Source organism: Macrobrachium rosenbergii, chromosome 51 (genome assembly GCF_040412425.1).
Source record: "Macrobrachium rosenbergii isolate ZJJX-2024 chromosome 51, ASM4041242v1, whole genome shotgun sequence".
Lineage (NCBI taxonomy): Eukaryota > Metazoa > Arthropoda > Malacostraca > Decapoda > Palaemonidae > Macrobrachium > Macrobrachium rosenbergii.
The window spans coordinates 42,572,747-42,597,567 of NC_089791.1; the positions used below are offsets into that span (position 1 = coordinate 42,572,747).

General features: G+C 37.2%; 1 protein-coding gene across 5 annotated transcripts in view; it reads right to left on the reverse strand.

Moving 5' to 3' along the window:
• LOC136833344 (trypsin-1) overlaps nt 1-24,821 on the reverse strand; it is a 436,392-nt gene that overhangs the window by 54,793 nt on the left and 356,778 nt on the right. The gene's annotated exons all lie outside the window — the stretch shown is intronic.

Consider the following 24,821-nt stretch of genomic DNA (forward strand, 5'->3'; position numbering starts at 1 on the left):
TGTTACTCGTGGCAAGGACCAGGATGCGAGGCACTGCGTCGTAATCATGACTTCGGGGAAGTGAAAAATGACGAGCGATGGACTGACAATCACCAAGGCACGTTCGTCCGGAAGGGAAAGACAAACATCACGTGATCACCAAATTCTGGAGTCACTGAACATTTAGAGGTAAACCAGTCAGTGAACTTGAAGAAGAGTTTGTGGTATACAGTATATATATATATATATATATATATATATATATATATATATATATATATATATATATATATACACACACACATACATACATATATATATATATATATATATATATATATATATATATATATATATATATATATATATATATATATATACAGTATATACCAACAAAGATGTATCTGTATTCCTAGTGCACTGGTGGTTTTTGCGCAAAAAAGGAAAAAATTCACATTCAGCCGCGACTGATATCTCCATGTCATTTCAAAAAAGACAACCACAAATAAAGGTAAGAATAATAATAATAGTAAAAAAAAAACGGAAATTTCCACGAAGTGAAATTTACCATTAGTTTTTCTCGACTGGAAAAACAGGCAGACCGTTTCGCCACAAGAAGCTGTCTGCATTGGCATCCAGCACAAAAATTCCAAGCCATAACCGGTAATTGCTTCCCATCTCGACCTTTAAATCAGAACCTTTAAAGGTTTAAATGCATGCACAACGCTAATCAAGCGTGAATTATTCGCAAGAAACTGGATAATAAAAAACCGTAAGGATCAATATAACGGAATGACGTACTGGAACCAAGACTCACGAAGGGACAGTATCGTTTAAAAACGAAGAAAGAAAACTAGTGGCTGATTAATTTGCTGAATGGCTAAAGCAGCGACACAGCCACACGTGCAATCGACTCAATCCGGATTTTGTTTTTTTTTTACTTCCGAGGCAGCGAAACCCGTGTATCCTGTAGGAGTCCCGTGTACCCCGTAGGCGTCCTGTGTATCCCGTAGGAATCCCGTGTATCCCGTTAGGAGTCCAGTGTATCTTATGGGTCCAGTGTATCCCGTAGGAATCCCGTGTATCCTGTACGACTATCAAAAAGTCACGCTTCAGTTAGGCTAGGCGATGATTGACCGAGTTAATCCTGCTAATCCATTTCAGGCTAGGCTAACACGTGACATGGAGTCCAGTGTATTCTGTGGGAGTCCAGTGTATCCCGTAGGAGTCCCGTGTACCCCGTAGGAATCCCGTGTATCCTGTAGGAGTCCAGTGTATCCTGTAGGAGTCCAGTGTATCCCGTAGGAGTCCAGTGTACCCCGTAGGAGTCCCGTGTATCCCGTTGGAGTCCCAGTGTATCCTGTAGGAGTCCAGTGTAACCCACAGGAGTCCCGTGTATCCAGTAGGAGTCCAGTGTATCCTGTAGGAGTCCAGTGTATCCCGTAGGAGTCCCGTGTATCCTGTAGGAGTCGTGAACCCCATAGGAGTCCCGTGAATCCCGTAGGAGTCCCGTGTATCCTGTAGGAGTCGTGTACCCCATAGGAGTCCCGTGTATCCCATAGGAGTCCCGTGTATCCAGTAAGAGTCCCATGTATCCTGTAGGAGTCCCGTGCATCCCGTAGGAGTCCCGTGTATCCTGTAGAAGTCTCGGCGAAGTCAGAAGGATAAGAGGTAGATGCGGACAAAAATGAGTACGGTTTAGAGTTTACATAGGCAAGTAAAAAGGTGGGTTGGTGCCAAGGCGACGTTGCTGATCAACACTCCCAAGGAGATCTTGTATTTAGTTCACTGCTCCATTTGTTGATAAGCATAATGCGTCGTCAGGGATGGTTTGCACAGCGGGGTATGTCGCTAATTTGTTAAGCAGCGCTTTCTCTCCTCCTCTCACGGCAGTGATTGGTTGACGATGATGTCATCCAGTCATTCAGGGTTAACCAATCACTAAGGATTTATCATTTCATTACTTTCCTCCTCCTTTCTCGGCGATGATTGGTTGACGTTGATGTTAACCAGTCACTAAGGATTTATCATGTTATTACTTTCCTCCTTTCTCGGCGATGATTGGTTGACGTTGATGTTAACCAATCACTAAGGATTTATCATTTCATTACTTTCCTCCTTCTTTCTCGGCGACGAATGACTTACTTTAACCAATGATAGACGATTTTCCATTTAGGTACTTTCTTCCTCCACTTTCGGTAATAACTGGCTTGTGCTGATCATTGCCGATTTCATTTCAGGCGATTTCTGATCTCAGAACTTTCTTCTCTCTCTCTCTCTCTTGGCAATGACTGGTTTATGTCAACCAATCGTTGACGATTTCTTATTTCAGCACTTCATTCTCCTTTCTCAACAGCGATTACGTCAACCAATCTTTGGCAGTTTCTCAGTTCAGTATTTTACGTCTACGCTCTCGACAACGATTGGTTTATGTTATGTGGTCAAAAGAAGGCATAAGTAAAGAAAATCTCGCAATGGACTGCCAGATGAAACGAGAAATGGGAAAATAAGCCACAGAGACAGTCTGAAAGTTGATGAGAAAAAAAATTGAACCGAAGAGAGAAGATTATCACCAGGGGCAGAAACGAGAGAAATGATGAGTCTACAATTTTCTCTCCAGGTGCAACACTTGGATACCCTCCAACAGCTCCCAATTCCTCTTTTCTCTTTCTCCCTTTCCCGTGAGTTTTTAGTTTTCCGTAAAAGAAGACTATTGTGGCGGCTTTGTCCGTCGCCACTTACGAGTCCGCATGTTTTCTGTCTGCACTTTTTCTGTCTGCCCTCAGGTCTTAAAAACTACTGAGGCTAGAGGGCTGCAAATTGGTATGTTGATCATACACCCTCCAATCTTCAAACATACCAAATTGCAGCTCTCTAGCCTCAGTGGGTTTTATTTTATTTTAGGTTCAAGTTATCCATTATCGTAATTCTGGCACCGCTAAAGGTACCAACAACAGAGGCCACCACCGGACCGTGGCTGAGTTTCATGGGCTGTGACTGAAAGTGTCATACAGCATTATACGCTGTACAGAAAACTTGATTGCGCCGAAAAAACTTTAGCGCATTGTTTACTTGTTTTTCTCTTTCATTTAAGTTTTCTCTTTTTTTGCTACTGAAAATAATGTAGTTGGTAGACCGCCCGCGGTTCTTGTATGGCAATACCTTAAAGACATGACGAAAAGGAAGAGAATACGGGTAATTATTTTCCAGCGACCGCCGTTTATCCGCGAAATTGGGGTTTGTAGAGCCTTGGTTATCCTGAAAAAAAAAAAAAAAAAAAAAAAAAAAAAAAGCGCCGAAGTTCTTGCTACTGTACATATAATCAAGACCACCGAAAATAGACCTATCTTTCGGTGGTTTCGGTATAATGCTGTATGAGCCGCGGCCCATGAAACTTTAACCACGGCCAGGTGATGGCTGATCTTATATCGTTGCCAGAAGCACGAGTATGGCTAACTTTAACCTTAAGTAAAATAAAAAATACTGAGGCTAGAGGGCTTCAGTAGTTTTTATGATCTGAGGGCGGACAGAAAAAGTGCGGACGTACAGACAAAGCCTGCAAAATAGTTTCTTTAAAAAAAAAAAAAAAAAAAAAACACGGAAAAACCTCAAAAAAAAAATCTTCGTAAATTGCGCAGTTAATTTTCATTACATGTGAACTTCGTACGAAGTGAGTGACTTTTTTTTTATTGTTTAATTCCCGTTCTCACGCCATCTGATGTTTCCTTCTTGAATGGAACATAAAAAAGAAATAAACAAAAAGGCTTGTTTGTATACGTTAGGAGAGTGAAAGCTACATCGTTTCACTTTTAATAAGCGGGCGTGAGTTACAGATTTTTTTCTATTTTGCGTCTGTTTAAAAGATATCATCTTTATTCGTCATAATACAAAACATATGAACATGTTCCATCTCAACAGAACAGATAAGCAAGTCATGTCAGTCCCATTTCCAATTTTTTGTTTTTGTTTGTTAAATTTGTGAGTCACGTTTCTCGTAATCTAAAGGACAAAAATAACAACGTGGCTTTTTGTTTATTCGTAAATCTCTGACAAAAAACACGAAAAAAATTAAATATATAACACCGCACAAATTACTGAAGAAAAATAGCAATATTTTTATCATATATTTAGCTAACGATCCCGCGCACTGGTTTCAACCACACCGTCTATGAAATAACCAAATACGTGAAGTAATAATCTAATTTCTCATAACTTATATTCTCATTCAATAACAACACATGAGGTACAGATCTTTGCAATGAGAAAAATCCCATCTCGTACTTTCGTCGTATATAAAGTTCTCTAAAGAAAGCAAAAAATTGATCAAAATGAATATCGCACAATTATTCGAAAAAAAACCTCATTCTTGATAATGGAAGTAATTCATGGCATGTCCAAGGCACAACTTTCTTTTAGAAAGGGTCTTCTCTTCCTGTTCGATGAATTTATGGACTCAGAAGAGAGAGAGAGAGAGAGAGAGAGAGAGAGAGAGAGAGAGAGAGAGAGAGAGATAATGCGTATCACTAAATTTATCAAAAGGTCTATATGGATATATCTGGCTTTGTTAAATTAAGTATCAAGACCCACAAAAGACACCGAAGGTAATGGCCTCGTTTATCAAGAAGAAGAAGAAAGCAAGAAAGCTGTGGTGCAATATAAAAGTAATAAAAATTCCTCTGGAACTCGTGAGATTCAATATACATTCAGAGGTCTAGTGAGACAGAGGCTTAATCAGGCATTTGACCAACTGAGAGTTGGAAAAGGTTAGACTTAGGCAAGAAAGCAATTGTCAATTTACTCCGCTCTTAATTTCTCATTGAGGGTAGATGAGGCATCTGACTAATCAACACTTCGAATATACAAAGCTTCTGGTTACGAAACGAACATCAAGAGAGTCTATTATAAATTCTCATTTATTAACGGCTGGGAAACCGAATTTCTCTACCACTACAACGTCAAAATGGAAGCTTATTTGCGATTTGCATTATACTTTATCGTATAAGTCAGTGCAATTCCTGGCAATGAATTATTTGAATGAAGCATATGTAAAGGATAAAATATAAGGCTGGCATTACCATTTTCATATAGAAGAATTAAGGGTGTTTCTTATCATTTATACCACTTCCCCCTATCTGATATGCAAACAAAACTGTTCGATTGTCTGTATGAATAAGACACTGATATCACCACAAAAAGAAAAAATGTGACTATGACGCTCAACTCTTGTGCAGAAGGGTTATGTGGCGTTCGTGATTCTTATTCATCCCTGCGACATAATTATCTTTCTTTTGCTCGGGTATGTTATACTATTTCTCTTTTTCTCTCTGTTACTTCTAAATACAAACCCCCTTCTGCCAGAAGCAACCTTCCAGCCGGTCGTTCTATAATAAGGCACACCAGATGAAAGCGCAGCTTCTAGTACCAAATTCGAGTGCAACAAAACCGGAATCTGGACGTCAAGACAAACTGCACTGCAAGCTTATTCTCACTTTTGTGAAGCTAATGCAGCTTTAGTGACAATATATATATCACGTGCACCGTCATGTATCTTCTGTTCAACTTCATGTTCGCTTTTGTAACTTCTTGATATTACACCTTCCGCGAAATTAAGCAATACCACCTTAAAAACAACAAAAAGTTGCATTTTGGTCATATTGCTTGATTTTTTGGATTCCATATAGCAGTCTACGTTACCGAATCTGTTTTGGATGACAGGCGCTGTCTGTCTTCCCCAGAATTAGAAAGACCATCATTATAAGGGTCTTATGTTAATGTACTGAGGAGACAAATGTGGAGGTTCTGATCTGGAGTCTTGGCAGCTGAGAAATTCCTCCAAGAACTAAAGAGGCGGTAAGACTTCCCCCATAATTTTGAAGTTTATGGCATTTGATTTTTCTCAAGTTTCCACAAAGAATATCAAATGGATCTGAATTAACTACCGCAGAAGTGGTACGCGAGATGACATGCTAAAATAAAAAGGGCATTCCCACCTTAGGTTTTGTGAAGCGGTGGCATTAGTGGTACTTTCAGACTTGACTGCCTTTTGGCTTCGGGAAATTTTAAAAACTTCAGCAGATTTCAAACTGCTGAATACGATTCGCCGACATCATGGCAATGACATTATGCTCTGCAGTCAAATCAGTAACTTTCAAATCAGTGGGAAGATGAAAATACCATTTTGAAGAATAAGCGTCACCATTTCCCACGATTTTACTTTAAACTGTTCTTCAATCACCTCTCAAATCCCACCAAACTGTCTTGCATGAAGATCGCAGTTCATGCACTGATGAAAAGAAGCCATGCATAAAAGAAAACGGCTACAGACAGTAGAAGAGAGAAGAGAGAAGAGAGCAGAAGATAGACCAAGGAGACGGGAGGAGAAGGGAATGATGGAGGAACTGAGGAAACAGCTATAAGAAAACTTTATAGAAAAGCTTTCAAATGAGAAATTTAGATGGTTGGTTCAGATTAAGTGAGCATTGTGCCAGCAATGACCCATTTCCAAATGTTGCTATGGAGTCAAGGGAATACACAAGGGATGGTGTAGACCTTCAGAAATCGGGTCAACCAACTGAGACGTGATAGGTAGACGGAAAAGATGCTGATCACTGATATGTTTCCGGTAGGACAATACAACAACGAGACTTTCACAATCGCTAGGCTATAATATTTTATAAACTATAGTTTTACCAGACACTGAGTCTCCTCTTTAGACTTAGCAGGGCTAGTCCAAGTGCTTTATTCTTAGTCGAAAAAATTGAAAAAGACTCTTGAGAAAGCTGGGCAGGCAAATAAAAAGAAACCAAACGGGATAAACGAAATGCACGAAGTTGTAACATTTCCTAAATATCCCCTGCGGATACACTCTTACTGCTGGTATACCCAATGTCTAGACCTAGGATATACCCAAGACTGTATGCAGGCTTACCTATCAGTTGCAGTGTGGAATGAAAATGGCAAACAAGACCATAAATTGACTGTAGATTTAAAGGTGACATGTTGACCCTTATAGTTCATTGCTCTTGGTAGTTTTTACCTTGCAGACCACTCTATATGTCACGTATCTTTCAAGGCATACATATTAGCTGACAAATTCTGTCATTTGTACTGCTAAATACCCCTCTTCTAGTGCTTCTGTCATTTGACGTATGAGTTGACAAAATTGTGGCTCTTTAATCCACAGGACGGTTTTCATTCTTAACGCCAAGCGGCCTTTTCGTGATTTTGGCAGTTGTTTTACACTTGTAACGCCACTGTAATATTTCTTTGAAACTGGTGGTTACAAAACCCTCGAGGCACTTCAGTTAGCTGTAATGGAAGTAATATTAGCGTGAAACATTTCTCACCACAGCAACAAGACTTCAGCTTGAAGTGTTAGGAAGCGCTAATGTTGAATGGCTGAAGTTATGTTAACATTACAAAATTCCGTTCTTATTTACCTCTAGGACGATTTTTCCAGCTGACCTAGAAAATGTTAATTGCTTTGACTATGTTTGCCTTCCATTCAAACCACAACAGTTCCTCGTTGGATGGGTCGATATCGTTCTCGGCTAGCACTTTGCTGGGCCTGCGTTCGATTCTCCGGCCGGCCAATGAAGAATTAGAGGAATTTATTTCTGGTGACAGAAATTCATTTCTCGCTATAATGTGGTTCGCATTCCACAATAAGCTGTAGGTCCCGTTGCTAGGTAACCAATTGGTTCTTAGCCACGTATAAATAAGTCTAATCCTTAGGCCAGCCCTAGGAGAGCTGTTAATCAGCTCAGTGGTCTGGTTAAACTAAGGTATACTTAACTTCAAACCACAACAACTATGTAGGCCTATTTACGAGCTTGATCGCACGCTATACTGCGCTGGAACCCGGTGCTGCCCGTCATGTCTCCCCTACCCTCTGATCCCCTTCCTACCCTGCCCCCACCCCGGCTGGACAAACAGGCTTGCAGGAGGAGGGTGGATGTGTCATGTCTCCCCTACCCCTCACGATCCCGTACCTACCGCGCCCGCACCCAAAGCGGACAAACAGGTTGCAGGGAGGAGGGTGGATGTGCCATGTATCCCCTACTCCCGATCCCCTACCTACCCCAGGACAAACAAGAAAGATCCACCCGGATTTTATTATTATAGAATGAAAATGAATAACCTTAAAAACCAGACTCCGTATTTCCCACTTTAAATAAGGAATTTTATGTTTTTTATGGATTTCTGACATGGAGGATTTTCCAGTTCCTCTCTATCTCTTTTTTTGGTGCACCAGGACTTTGCCAAAAATGATTTTCCAAAATGCTTACATTCTCACCCTTTCCAAGATGATATTGCTAACCGCAGAAACTGCTTCAAGCAATTTCCTGTTCACACTTACTTTCGCCTTTCTCTTATCGCAAGAAATTCACGCTCAGCAATTGCATTCCACGCAGTTTTCGTCTCTGTTTATAAGACTCAAGAGAGAGCAAATCGCTCCGAGTTATTCTTTTTCAGGAATTTCCAAGATGGCCACAAAACGTCGGCGCTTCCCCGATAATTCAGCGCAATAACAACTTTAGTACAATGGATGTATCTTTATGTCTTCATTTGTACATTAAACAGAAAGTTTTCCCTCAGTGAACACCTTCATTATACTATTTTACTTTCATTGTACCAGGATTATTGCGACTTGGTCATGCCCTTTGCCTTATTTAACGTTATTATAACCTTTGTACAACAGTATTGTTACATCCACTGGGACGGTTCATTTCATTCTAAAGTGTATGAAGTTTTAACCCACTATTCACTTCAGGCATTTCAGGATTTCTATTATCTTTTGCCATCTTATGTCATTATATATAATATGTGCAAAATCATATAACAATATGTGTACCTTCATGTTCCCTCTTGTAACTTCTTGCCATTAGATCATCCGTGAACTATAATACCACGTCATCACATCTTTAGGGAATTTCATGTCCCATTCCACGCAGGACGAATACAACTTTTTTTTTTTTCTCCTAGAGCCAAGAACTTCCGTGGATCATTGCCACTAACGCCGGACTTTTTCTCCTTTGACATGTTAGATGAACTTTAGTTACTTGTAGTTTTCAAGGCTAGTAAAATGGCTTGTCGTCGTTCAACAGTATTCCCCACCCCAAGTTCACTCTCTCTCTCTCTCTCTCTCTCTCTCTCTCTCTCTATCAAGCACACACGCACGTAGGTGTATATGTGTGTACATATATAATTATACATATATGTATATTATGTATACATCTCAGTATGCATATATATATATATATATATATATATATATATATATACTATATGCACAATACATGTACAATATATAGATATATAGAGACACACATGCACACATATACATATATATATATATATATATATGTATATATTCCCGTGTATGTATATGTATGTGTGCAAGTATTATTTCAAAATGTAGATGACAGTTAATATTCCACGCCCAAGAAACGAGAGAGAGAGAGAGAGAGAGAGAGAGAGAAAGAGAGAGAGAGAGAGAGAGAGAGAGAGAGAGAATAATGGAAAAGAATGGTGCCAAAAAAAAATGTCCGAGACGGATAATTCAGGCGATACAATCAAGGAAGTATAAATCATTGTTTTTCCTCCAGGGCCATCATAAGAAAAAAATCTGAATCAAAATTCTTACTATTTTGTCTTTGGGAAAAAACGCGTTTATTTCTTAATGACAATAAGTCTTTTTATTCCGTTAGTCAGTTTAACTCAAATACAAGGCCTACCTGTGGTAAAAGAAAAAACTGACCAGTGGAAAGACAAGGAAATAATTTGGGCCGTTAAACTTTTCCATTGTACAAACTGTATTACTGTATGTTGGCATATTGCTTCCTACTTCATGCAGTATTCCATAAAATCAGTTATGCTTTGTTTGAGATCTTTGGTTCGTGACAAAAGCTAAAAAATAAATGGATAAATACCGTGACAAAAGCTAAAAAATAAATGTATAAATATCGTGACAGAAGCTAAAAAACAAATGCATAAATATCGTGACAAAAGCTAAAAAATAAATGTATAAATATCGTGACCGAAGCTAAAAAATAAATGAATAAATATCGTGACAAAAGCTAAAAAATAAATGAATAAATATCGTGCTAAAAAATAAATTGAAAATTTAAGCGGAAGTGTGGGAGAAAATAAGTTTGCTGAAATACTTTCACAGTGAATTATATTATTTCTGATTTTGTGTCTTGAGGATTTACACAAAACTATATTACGTTTACATGAAATCTGCATACATACTGCTGTTTGATAAGAGTTGTTTTTTGCAAGTATGTGCAGTTGATTGTACAGGAGCAGGTATTTAAACACATAGATTCACGCACACAGTTGACAAGCGAATAACGAACATAAATTATCTAGGAACAAAAACTAAGTCTTACCGGTTGTGGTAATCACTTTACAGGAACGCTTCATTTATTTACGTAATCACCAGAAAACCAAAGTTACGCTGAAAAAGCACAAAACGATTTTCTGGACATTCCTGTGGGAATCCACAAGAAACTAGATTGGAGTGTCTCACAAAAGTGGCGTGGATGGGACTAGTACGAACGGCAAGGGGTTACATGAGGTCTGCGTGACACAGGAGTGAGAAAGTTAAGTATACCTTAGTTTAACCAGACCACTGAGCTGATTAACAGCTCTCCTAGGGCTGGCCCGAAGGATTAGACTTATTTGACGTGGCTAAGAACCAATTGGTTACTTAGCAACGGGACCTACAGCAGCTTATTGTGGAATCCGAACCACATTATGACGAGAAATGAATTTCTATCACCAGAAATAAATTCCTCTAATTCTTCATTGGCTGGCCGGAGACTCGAACTCGGGCCTAGCAGAGTGCTAGCCAACAACTCTACCGACTCATCCGACGAGGAACTACAGGAGTGAGAGTTGGATATATTTTATATCACTCAAAACCTTGATTATGGTTCAGACTTGTTACAATAATCTAATTATCGGATGACACCATTGTTTGGTTCTCATAATGCAAAAACAGTTTATTGACATGAGGAAATGGCAACAATTAAATACATGAGGGAATGGCAACAATTAAATAAAGTTATCCTGAATCTATCTGATATTTTACAGACGGTAATTATACTTCAATTAGAAGTAATTAACCTTATAACATTAACCTTACGAGACTGCAGACGTGACTCTGGTTTATAAACCATGGTTATAATAAAATAACTGAAATGACTCAATATAACTGAGATTGCATTATGAAAAGCAAATGTGCAAAAGGACTGGACAATTTGTCACGTGAAAGGCAATTCTGTATTTTCAGAGTGTCTTATTTGACGGTTAATGCAAAATTTGACCCTGAGGATGTCATATCAAAGGGTGAACAATGTAAGCAATACTTTCAATTTATATCCAAGAATCAGCGAAGAAAACATATGCTTGTCATGTATTCATGCACCTACTACTTAAGGGACAGAATCTTCGCTGCAACTAAGCATTCATTTATCAGATATCATGATTGACACAAATGCTCATAATTGGTTATCATGAAAGAGAAAAAGTGTATCGAAACCAATAAATCATTACACATACATCAGCGCTCTTTAGAAATTACAGGAAACTGACTGTAAGTTCCCGACAATGTCAGCGAGGAGAAACTTCATTGCCTAACGTTAACTGTGACTCCCCAACTTCCCGAACAAAGGATTTTCGCTATCAATTCAAAGCAGACAAGCTAATTAATTTAGACAGGAAAACGAGCCTTCAAGACGCAGAACGATGCAAGCGAAGGACGAGTCACGTTAATGCCAAAAAAAGCTGACACTAAGGAGAGCAACTCGATCCTTGATATAAACAGCATTTTGCTATGAAGTGAGAAGCGGAATTATTCAAAAAACGGTTGAGACATCTAGGCAAAATCCAGTCAAGCGAGCTTCGCAGCGCTGGTGTCTGTTAATGTTCAGGTATTTCCAAATTACTTCTCACTTTGTGCCTCCTTGGTGGAACATGCAACTCACACCCACAGTTGCCTGCAAACTCACACCTACAGTTGCCTGCAGATATAATTTTACTTTAATTGTATAAACATTCTTTTTTATCTTAATGAGAAGAAGCAAGAATTCTATTTTCCTAGGATAGTGAGATTCCAGATATAACTAAGACAGATCTGTTTCCTTAAATATAACAAATAACAACGTTGTCTTATCCATACCGGAACTTACCTAAAATTTAATCAACAGAATCCCCCTTGATAAATCCATGTGAAAATTTATGTAAAAATCAACAAATAATTTCTCTTGTAATTCTGATAAACCAACAAACTGACCTAAAACACAGCATTGTTGTCCGAGTCTTAGGGCTGCGTCAAGCATTAGAAAAAAATTAAAAGAGAATAATAATCTCATCTCAGTCATCTGTCAGAGGTATACAGTTTTTCTTAATTTGCTTTTAAAGTTCATGCATTTAGCTCATTTAGAAATATTAAGCCAGCAACTGAATACTACCAATAAGAAAAACAAAGCAAGAAATTCGAATTGTATCATTTATCAAGGTGCAGAAAATAATGATCACAGCGCAAGATAACGTATCCCTTTCAACAGCGAGTGGACGAGGGGATTTTAAGTATCCAAGACTATTATATTAGTTTTTGCTGAGTCCCTCCTGGTAAGTGATCTTTACTGCTGCTGCGAGTCCTAATTACAAGTGTCAAGTAGGCAGCCCCATGGCGATGGGAGACTACGGAGTGAAACTTTAATCTCATGAAGTTTTCCTCTAACTTGGAATGGAGATAAGTCCAAAGAAACTCGTACCAGTTGGCTTAACCGAGGAAAACTATTTTAATGACATGGTGTAGTTGTTTCTAAGACGGACGACGGTTTATCATTCCAACTGAGACTGGTTTTCTTGAGGAAATTCAAATATTATTCTGTGGTTTGATACAAACGGGAAGGATGAGAGGCAAGTCTTCATGTAGATTTCATTAACTTATGTGTGAGTTGAACAGCAGGATCAGTTAAGCACTACGGTTGCCATGCAAGTTGTTAGTTTCTTTCTCTCTCTCTTCTCCTCTCTCTCTCTCTCTCTTTCTCTCTCTCTCTCTCTCTATATATATATATATATAATATATATATATATATATATACAATATATATATATATATATATAATATATACTTATATATATATATATATATATATATATATATATACATATATATATATATATATATATATATATATATAATAGAGAGAGAAGAGAGAGAGAAGAGGAGGAAAAGAAGAAAGAAAGAGAAATAGGAGAGAGAGAGAGAGAGAGAAACTTTTACTTGATACAAGAACAGATTCTGGAAGACCAGCATCGCAACAGCTGTATATAGCCTACATGAATAACCAAATGAAAAATTTAACGGGGGAATTCAAACTGAACTTTCACAACGCATCCTGGTAATGAATTCATCCTCATTGCAATGCATTTTGAATAGAGAAGCGCGCTTACGTACGCGTAACCCATTCTTCGTCATCGGATACCCACTGAATGATTATTCCTCCGTCGGCAGAATGGTTTTCCCTTGGAGAGGTGACCCGGGAAGTTGAAAATCACACTTATTTAAGACGCATTTGATAACACAACTGGTGAAGGAACAAGTCCCGATACATCATCCCTTACCAACCAGTAATTAATTATTAATTATTATCTTTGTGCAATTCTCAGGGCCGAGTCCCATCCAATCTCAGACCCGTCTCTCCACTCCAGAGAAAAACCATCAGCGTCTCTTTCTAATAATAATAATAATAATAATAATAATAATAATACATACATACATACATACATACATACATACATAATGCAAAGGCCAACAGGACGAAGAAACAGGAGAGAGGGAAAAGGGAAGATGATTTTGGTTTAACCACGGAAGAAGCCATAGATCTTGAGTCTCTTACATCAAGAACTGTTGCAAGATCTGGAAAAATATAAGCAGCGATAAAATTCCAAAGTATGACGGTATATAAGAAAGAGTCAATGGACCGCGCTGCGCTGGGAGGCTACCGATTTCCAGAATAAATGTGGGAACAGGTGGCCTGAAGGGCTTTACAGAGCCGCTTGAAGCAGTAGAACTTCGATTTCAGGTAATATTATCACGGACACCCAAGAGGAAGATTCTGTGGATAAAACAAAGCAATTCTTGGACCATCATTCACAAAAAAACGAGAGAGAGAGAGAAAAAAAAAAAGGTTCTTCGATGGGCAGAAATAATACATCGTTTCACACAGCAAAAAATGTTGTTATTGTTGTTATCGCTACTAGCTGAGATCCTGCGATCTGCTACCAGTTTTCGTACCATGACGATGACATGGCAAAAAATCATTTATCTCTACAATGCCAATACAAATGTAAAGTCATTTAGGTGTTTTATGGGCAAAACTGAGTGCCGCTACATAATTCCGAAGTTCTGTTTAGTAACATTAAATAAAAAGAATTTACCGTAATACTGGACTACATAAAAAAGTCATGCTCTCTAAATTCGAGTCACTCTACTATGAAATCAATTTTTGAACTGAATTATGAGCCAAACGTTAGCCTAAGGTCCTTGCACCAAGAATTTAACATGGTGAAAAAATCCAGTGAGAACAATCTGTTACATTTTGGTTCTATAAAAAAAAAAAACACTTCCAAACATAAGCGTCTGACCTGATTCATATTCAAAACAGCGTCTAATTTTAGGACGACCTTAGCCTGACCATCCACTATGAACCGCACGAAAGCTCTATGGAAGTTTATCATAATTCAAAGCTTTGTAATTCACTTCCCGTTTCTGGGTTCCCTGACTCCTATAGTAACTCTTCTTCCCTTACGAGGTAGATCTGTCGTTTCGTTCGCGTCTGAGGCCCACCCTTCTCGCCGCTTCTTCATTCACATTTAATCTTCGCGCCTAGACTAGAAAAAGGTATGAGGCTGCCAAACCCGCTGGGGCTTACTCTTCAATTGAAAACTACAAAGAATACTGGGCCAGAGCCCTTAACAAGCCTTTACTGCACTATTATACTAGGCAAAAAACACTGGAACACACTCACGTCGACGTCGTCGTAGGGCACTTCATCAATCATGAATCGCCCCTAGACTACAAGCTTTAGGTGAAACGTGGGATTCGTCATGGTTCAGCCAGTGCACCAGACCTTGAAAACATTTGCTACTGGAGAGACCCACCCAAAAATGTACCTACGGTATCGGTCAAAGCACAATTGGTCAGTCCGCAGACAAATTCTTACTCTCACATATGGCTCATAACAATCACAGTAACAAATTTTAGGCAATTGGTTACGTCAGATCCATTTTTGTGTTTCGGGGTTGTTGACCCACACTCTTCTTAGCACTTAAAGCTTCTCAGTCATACAGGACTTCTAATAAATTATTTTCATAACCAGTGAGTTATAACCGTATCCTAACACCCTGGCCTGTCTTTTATATCACGAATTCAGTTTTAATGAACAGACAATGTTGAAAACGAAATATACTCGATTTTCATCAATAGTTTGTCACCTTCCTCTCTAATGTTTTTCGTCAAAGACCACAAAGATCTATCTGCTTGTCTAATCCGCCAGGATTAAATTTCTATATGATATCATTATTCCCGACAGCATCAGGGCGCATTTGCTTTAGTATATTAACTTCTTAGTCTACTTTGACACTATCACTAGTATCCATATCTTCATCGGAAACAAGTACCATAATCCTTTATTATACTTGGGAAGTGCTTTGTCTCATTAATATTTTTTCAGAATTTCCCCAGTATCTGCTTCATATATCTTATCACCACTACGTAAGTCTACAACCATAATTCACCTGTCAAAATCTTATATTTTTCTTGCAAGAAATATTGCCTAGGTCATTTCTACAAACAGCTAGGAACTTCTTATTATTGGTAATTTTTATCCTCTCAAGAGTATATATATATATATATTTTTATATATATATATATATATATATATATATATATATATATATATATATATATATATATAATAAATATATATATATACACATCACATTCGTATAAATATATGTAATATATATACATATACATATATATACATAAGTATATATATACATACATACATACACACATGTATATATGTACCTACATATATATTTAACCTACTCGGGAAGACATTACGTTCTTTACAAAATATTAAAAGTTCAACAGCTATTTCTATCCACAACATTATTACACTGAAACAATTCTAGAGTCCCTTACCTCCGCCTCCCATCTTTCATGTGTATTTACGAGTCCCAACCCTAAAAAGGAGCATATTCATTGACCTTCATGGTCCTCCATATTAATGCACTCCCACCAGTATGTTTTGTCTTGAAACACATACGCACCTTTGACTTTTCTTTGTCAGTTTTTTTAAATGCCAAGATCGTTATCATTTTTTGTAGCCTAGCTTTTTTTTCGAGAAGTCTTTTAGATTGACCTTAACATATATATATTTTTTTATTTTAATTTTCACCTCTTTCACATTTGCAGGCCAGCGAGTTTTCTCTTATCTTAATATATATATATATATATATATATATATATATATATATATATATATTCATACATATATATTCATACATATATAATATATATATAAATATATTTATATATATATGTATATATATACATATATCGTGTGTGTATGTACTGTATATATATATATATATATATATATATATATATATATATACATATACATATATATATATATATATATATATATATACATATATATATCATCGTGTGTGTGTGTGTGTATGTACTGCCTTCAGGTTAGAAGCAAGATTTTTGGGATGGCGTTGCTATACCAGTAACCTTTCACTCTGGTTGCAACGGTTCCTCGCTACTAGCTGCTAGGCACCTAAGTCACTGCTTGCCTGGAACGAGGCACAATAAGGTTTTAAAGGAGAGGGCTAAATCCGCCCGTCCTCGCCCTGGAATCGAACACACACCCACACCCATACACACACACACACACACACACACATATATATATATATATATATATATATATATATATATATATATATATATATATATATATATATATGAGAAAAGATCAACTTTTACTCCCTTCATTAGACCCTGGGAATAAGAACCAAAGATCTTTAAGGTCCGCCCATCCAAGGTGAACGTTCAGTCCTTTGGTTGGTGTGACGAGATTCAGATCGAAACATTCTGAGGGTCACGGAATCCCTCAAGGCTGGACTGTAAGGACAGGCCTTGGACAAGAAGTCTGAGTTCAAGTATAAAAAAGAGGACGATGGCAAAAACCGTTCATAAAAGCCTACAAAAACCCCTTTGAAAAATGTAAGAATCTTTCTTTTTTTTGGCCTGTCGGACAGGTATACAAATGAATAGTGTATGAGAGAGAGAGAGAGAGAGAGAGATCTAATATGATTAGTCGTTGATTTCTTAAGTGAAAGTATTGGAGGAGTTCAGTTTTGATAAAAAAAAAACGTATCAGAAATTATCAGAGAAAATCCTACATGATAATTAATGCTCAAGATACTTCAAAGAATTTTACCTTAGTTATTTAGCTAATAATAAAATCCGTTTCTAAAAGCACCATATTCTCCGCATTTCTTCTTCAAGAGGATGCAGTGTTCTAACAAATGGTAAATTGTAAAATTTCGTAGACTGTAAAACATCAGACTCGTAATATTTGGTAAGCTCCTGAAAACGGGAAATGAAGTTCAGTGCGTTCAAAATTTAATGGCACCCTGGTCAATAGCCCGGTCGGGATTTATACCTGGGGTCTAAGCAAGGAATCGTCAATGTCCTTTTGCATAAGGCTTCCAGTGATGTACTTCATCAATGAAATTTTCCTCTCCAGTGTAATATAACAGACAACAATTTTGATGCTAATGGTTTAAATTTCATCAATATCTTAAGTAGAAGATGAAGAGTATAGTACCAAGTTAAATCAAAATATCAATTTACTAGCTGTCTGGTCACAAAAAGGTCGAGGACTCCTGCGCAGTGCTCTATTCTTCAAAATTACAAGTTAATGAAAATGAAAATGGTTTTGCAAACATGACCTATATTTGTACACAAAGAAATAGACACATGCAGAAAGATTAAATGCTCTCCAGTCAGCGGAATTCGAAGTTCGAAACTCACGGTGTAAAGCCCGAAGAAATGTTGAAGCATAAAATACAGATAAGTCCAGGCTACAAGAACAAGAACACCGACAACTACAAGGCGAACGACAACACGCCTACAACAAGGCTACCTTGGCATGTAGGGGTTTTTCTTCACACTGCCCGCTTACGAAAACTATAGCCCTTGATTGAGCTCTGCTAAGGCTAATGCGACCACGAATAAACAAAGGTCTTTGCTTGGCTCACGTGATTTCTTGCATGCTGGATCGATCGATGGGTATATTCACCATGGCGTTACATCATCGAAGGTCATCGAAGGGTGATTTCAGAAAAGGGAAGTCATCAGGCACAGCGAATGCAAATGATCTTACGAGAGGAAAAATTTCATTCGAATCTTAATTACGTGAGCTACAAACAACGAGCTTGAGTATTGTTTGAACAACTGCAAGGTAACAGCGCACAAAAAACCACCCTTCAGCGTCTGTTATGGGCTTACAAATAGATGGTTTTTGTGGACACACTCACCCAAACACACACACACACACACACACACACACACACACGCGAGAAGGCAGCAGGAGTTGATGCAATTACTAGTGAGATGCTTACCAGGATGCGTTAGGTAAGTCTGGATAAGGTAGGCTTTCTCCATAACTTAAATAAAAAGAATTCTGTGGCTGGGTAAGCCTAGAGAGTTCTAGTGACACTGGCAGCAGACAGAAATAACTCTTCTTTGCCAGCAGAAGCTGACATCCTTTCAAGGAAGACAGCGGATCATAGAGTTCGTTGTGTACAAACAGATAATCAAATGTCAAACGGATTTATCTGCGTGAAAACATTCATTACTTGTATTTTAATATCTTACTTAGATTTTTACTTATTCATTAATTTGTAAGCCATTACCTTCTGTTACTTCTTTCGAATGAACATCATACTCTTTGGAAGCATGAATTTAAAGTCAATGGACCCTCTGGGCTTGTTCCAAAAGAATAGGGTTCATCTTCTGTATAATAATAATAATATTAATAATAATAGTCAAAACAAGTTTTATGGTCATACGTAATGCTCTCTTATAAAGTGACTGATATCGTCACTTTAAGACTCATGAGTTTCTGATCATGTTCCTGTTTCGAATTCTTGTATGTATGACTTTCTCTAAGATATCAGGGGCATCGTCCATCACACTACACAGATTGTCAATTACTATGTGATCATAATTCGTTGACGACGGCTTTAAAGAAAACCTCTCAATGTTTCAAGAGTTAAACACCTACCCTTGTAAATGTGGCAAGAAGTCAAAGGGGATAAGAGGTCTGGTGTGGGCTTCTGGACTATACAGCCAACCGAAGCGACACAGCGCAGGCAGTCATGATCTAAAATTTAGGGTTTCGACTGACTGTTTCTTTTCTTTTAGTTCTTTTTTTGAGCGTCTCCGTTTTCTATGCGCATAAACTTTGCGCATCTAAAGCGTTTTTTTAATAAAAACAACCATGAAAAAAAAGCTTGGCTACAGCCAGCAAGTTCTTTCTGCTGTTGAAAATTTGCACTAGGGAATCCTCTCTCTCTCTCTCTCTCTCTCTCTCTCTCTCTCTCTCTCTCTCTCTCTCTCTCTCTCTCTCTCTATATATATATATGTGTGTATATATATATATATATATATGTGTGTGTGTGTGTGTGTGTGAGTGTGTACTTGAGCAAATACACACTGTAAATTCCAGCGCACAAAAACCCACCCTTCAGTGTATATTATGGGCTAACTAACCATGGTTCTTGTGGACACACACATATGTATATATATGCATATATATGTATATAAATACAAATAATAAATAAATAAATATATATATACATATATTATATATATATATATATATATATATATATATATATATATATATATATATATAATGTACACTCAGAAATCTTAACAAACAACGGTTTTAAATATATACTTTTACACAGCAGGTAAAGAAAGAAAAAAAAAAGTCCCCTCCAGTCATATAGGTTGCAGTCATTGTGATACAAAAGTTATGAGATATGAAGTTGAAAAAAATAACTTTCATATTCTAGCAAAGGAAGGAGCAACTCTCGGCTATCACTGATGTACTGTATGTTTTGTAACGACGAAGTATTTGTCGAGACCCTGCATTGTTTGTAATATATACACGTGTTGTTGTGTCGACACCATTTCCTAATAGCAGGTGACAGGCGGCGCGCGTGCGCAACAAACTTCGTTTGACATCTTTTGAGGTCAAGGAAATACAGTACAAAAATCATTCTAGAGATGAAAGCAGCTAAACAATCTTGGTACTTAATACTGGAATACAATGTTGAAATACTGCTTTTGAGAATCATGCAACTGTGCCTTGGTTTTTTGTTTGCTTGTTGCACATTTACCTATACGTAAATTTGTTTGTTAATTACTTTGTGTTACCATTATTTAAAATTAGTGAGTAAAGTGAATGAAAAATACTGAGAAAAATAGATAAATGTATAAGTTCTGCTTTAAAGGGACCATGGTATTTGCGTAAGACTAGTATGCCTCCAACTCTGACAATTACAATGAGGTAAAATTACAACTGGTTAGGGGTAAAAAAACAAGAAAACCGGCCTGAATGGACTAGAAAACAAATTCAAAACATTCAACAGGAGTCGAAAAAAAAATTGTCAGGAATGATTGCAATAAAAATTCATCTGGGCTACAATTCAAATCATGCCAAGTACGCGGAATACACAGAGTCCAGCATATCATTACAATACTACTCCCCACCCTACTTCCCTCACGGAATCATTTTGTAGGGGTCTCTCTGTAACAGAAACTGATCGGGAAGCTCTTGAACTAGTTTCAGAAACAGGTTTCGGCGGCATGGGATGAGCCACGACAGCGAGTCGTGCCCTTAATTTTTTCGCCAACTTTACATTTTCGTGGACCCCTCCCCCCCTCTCCCTTAACCCCCTTCCCTTTTAGCAATGTTCATTTTACGTGCGAGAAAGAGGAACTGCATTTCATTGTTGAGGAGTAGGTGGGGGGGCTTGGTGGGTAGGGGGCGTTGTGGTAAAGATGTGGTGGCGTAATGAGATCTATTGTTGTCATTGTTTTGTAAATGAACAAATGGGAAGAACACGTGAGTGAACCATAATGTAAGTAAATTACTTTAATATCCATACAGTTAAATGATAATTAACTTGCTAAGCTGTTCTTAAATGCGTAACAGTTCTGTTGTTACCATAGTGCCAGAGAGAGAGAGAGAGAGAGAGAGAGAGAGAGAGAGAGAGAGAGAGAGAGAGAGAGAGAGAGAAATATTTACCATAAGACTCACAGTAGGGAATTCACCTCTGTACCACTCATTACACGAAGTATTTAAAGTGTTGTATGAACGTAATTGCCTTCACTGCTTTCATGATAATGTAGGTCTGAGACTTCCTTCCTTTGTGCAATCACTAAAATATTTCCTTAATTACATCTCGACAGGAATGATGAAGAAAATTTGGAAAAGAGAAAATAACTTTCACGGAAAAACGAATATGCAGTGAATTAACAAAATCTTGGAGGCCTGTGATATTTGAAAGTTTAATTAAATAAACGAATTTTACTATTGAAAGTCATTACTCAACTCTATGAAAGCTTTAAATGATTACAACACCTTCACAATTGAAAGTTTGGGTGTCTACACGAATTTCTTAGCTGAGAGTTTAAGTGGTTACAACACTTCCTTCACATCGGAAAGTTCAAGTGCTTCCACGAATTCAGTACATGGAATTTAAGTGCTTCAGCAACTTTCGCAAAAGTCACTTCCCGGTTCAGTTTCAAATACAGACGATATTTTTCTTTGCTTTATGATTTGTAAATTAGCAGTCCTTATTTCATCACCTCCTCACTGGTGTGAACTGTGGACATCATTGAAAAGCCTTGAATAAGACATGTGCTGAAACGTGAATTTATAATAATAATAATAATAATAATAATAATAATAATAATAATAATAATAATAATAATAATAATAATTCGTATTATTATTATTATCATCGATACGAGTGAATTTTATTCACAGGGTAATAATAATAATAATAATAATAATAATAATAATAATAATAATAATAATAATAATAATAATAACTCATGTATTATTATTATTATCATTATTATTATTATTATGGATTACCCTATGAATAAAAATCACTCGTATCGATTTCAATGTATAATTTACAAAACCGTGAAAATACAAGAATAAAAAGCAATCGTGTAAGACATTTCACCCCATGACTTTAATCGCGGGAATTTCGCGATAGTTCAATAATAATCTCCCATCTCTTCATAAATGGACAGATAATCCTAAGGATACCTAGCATTTTTGTTACCAAACAAATATTCGCAGTTATTCGCTATTTGGTTGATTACTGAGTCTTCTGCATTTTGTATTATTTCAAATTTTTTTTCTTAATCTCCGCCATCACTCAAGCGTACTCTGTTCTGCGATGAATTTGGGTAGTTCTGTATGAATGGAATGGACTATAGAGTTTAGGCCAAAGGCCAAGCACTGGGATCTTCGAGGTCATTCAGCGCTGGAAAGGAAATTGAGAGTAGGTAGGTTTGAAAGGTGTAACAGGAGGAAAACCTCGCAGTTGCACTGCGGAATAATCGTTAGGAGAGGGTGGATAGCAAGATGGAAAAAAAAATAATGTGAATGGAGGCAGAGTAAAAGGAATGAAAGGGGTTACAGCTAGGGGCCGAAAGGACGCTGCAAAGAACCTTTAGTAATGCCTACAGTGCATCGCGTGAGGTGCACTGGCGGCACTAACCTCTACGGGGAGTTCTGTAAGAAGGTTACATTTTTGGGGATAATAATAATAATAATAATAATAATAATAATAATAATAATAATAATAATAATAATAATAATAATAATGGCACAAGGAATGACAGCATGAAATGACTGGAGTTCCTTATAACTAATTGAATTCACTTAATAGTTATTTGACTGATGTGACAACTCTAATAAGATCATAGTTTCCAACATTAGTGATGAAAATGATTAGGTACAGCTTAAAAAAAAAAACTAAAAGCTCCACATCTGACGAACAGCACAACGTCCTGCTGTTTTTGCTCAATGAGGGAATAACAGCAGAAATTTATGTGTTTATTGTACAGCATTCCTATTATTATGTTTGAAGGCAAGAATTATAATACACAAAAAGCTACAGATAAAGCTACAGCGTTGTAAATAAAAAAAAAAAACAAGTAAAAAATGCACCGAAGTTTCTTCGGCGCAATGAAATTTCCTGTACAGCCGCTACAACGTATAGTCAAGGCCAACGAAAATAGATCTATCTTTCGGTGATCTCGGTGGTATAATGCTGTATGAGCCTCGGCCCATGAAATTTTAACCACGGTCCGAAGCACGATTATGGTATACTTTAACTTTAAATCAAATAAAAACTACTGAGGCTAGAGGGCTGCAATTTGGTATGTTTAATGAATGGAGAGAGGATGATCAACGTGCCAATTTGCAGCCCTCTAGCCTCAGTAGTTTTTAAGATCTGAGGGCGGACAGAAAAAAGTGCGGACAGAATAAAGTGCGGACGGACAGACAGAGCAGGCACAATAGTTTTCTTTTACAGAAAGCTAAAAAAGAACATGCAGGATAACGAATACTTTTTCCTCAAGATCTTCATGTACCTGGACTGGAATACCATCCATTATACCGAGTTTAACTGACCCATGTCTTGAAAAGCTGAATAAAGCTAGTATGGTAAAGTTTAGAGTGTCCTGCAATGGGACGCTTTTGAGGCGTAAAGACTGGGCCCAAGTCTGTTTTAACTTGCTACGCAAGCAGGGAAAACGAAATTTAAAATCAAATTTTGTAGAACATTGTATTTGAATTTTAATTTGCGTATCATTACTTAAAAATAATTTCTGCAATTGTTGTATTCATTATGCCATCCCTTTTCTACGTTTATCATTACATCTTTTGTTAATATGAATATTCCTTTATTTATTATGCCATCCCTTTTCTACGTTTATCATTACATCTTTTGTTACTATGAATATTCCTTTATTTATTGTCTTTATCTAAACACAAGAGTGAAAACAATGGATACAGTCTCTATTATTCTTCCATAAGTCAGAGCGTATTCTTAGCAAAGACTTCATTTAAACAGAAGACAGCCGCAATCTTCAGAATAACTTACGAAAAAAAAATATATATAGCTTTATACCTTATTCGACAACTCGCTATAACACAATACACTAGTAGGGCTTAGTGGATCGTGTTCCTCTTCCTAATGAACTAAAAGAATAGGAATAATGAAGATATGGAATAATGACACGAAGACACAAGCATTTTTTTGTGAATTGGAATAAAAGTCGCAGTTGGTAAACAGACCGTAAAGCGAATACCAGAGGACCGGAAAGAAAGGAGAATATTTACACGTCTCGTGTAAAAGAGGAAGAAAAAATTCTGTTATTCATTTTCATTCATTTCCTCTATTACTTCTTTGGCCTCGTTACGACTCAATGCCGCAGGAGCTTATTTGCAAACGGCGTCCGTTATTCACAGGTGGTCACCCATTCAAGTACTAACCAAACCTGACAGACCAGGGAAGTAGCAAACGTTGTACTGCTGAACAGTTTGCTTTTTGCGGTATCACTCATTCTGTTCAGGCTAAGAAGTACTATAACTCATTCATTCAGAGTGAGAAGTACTCTAGCTCATCCATTCAAGTTG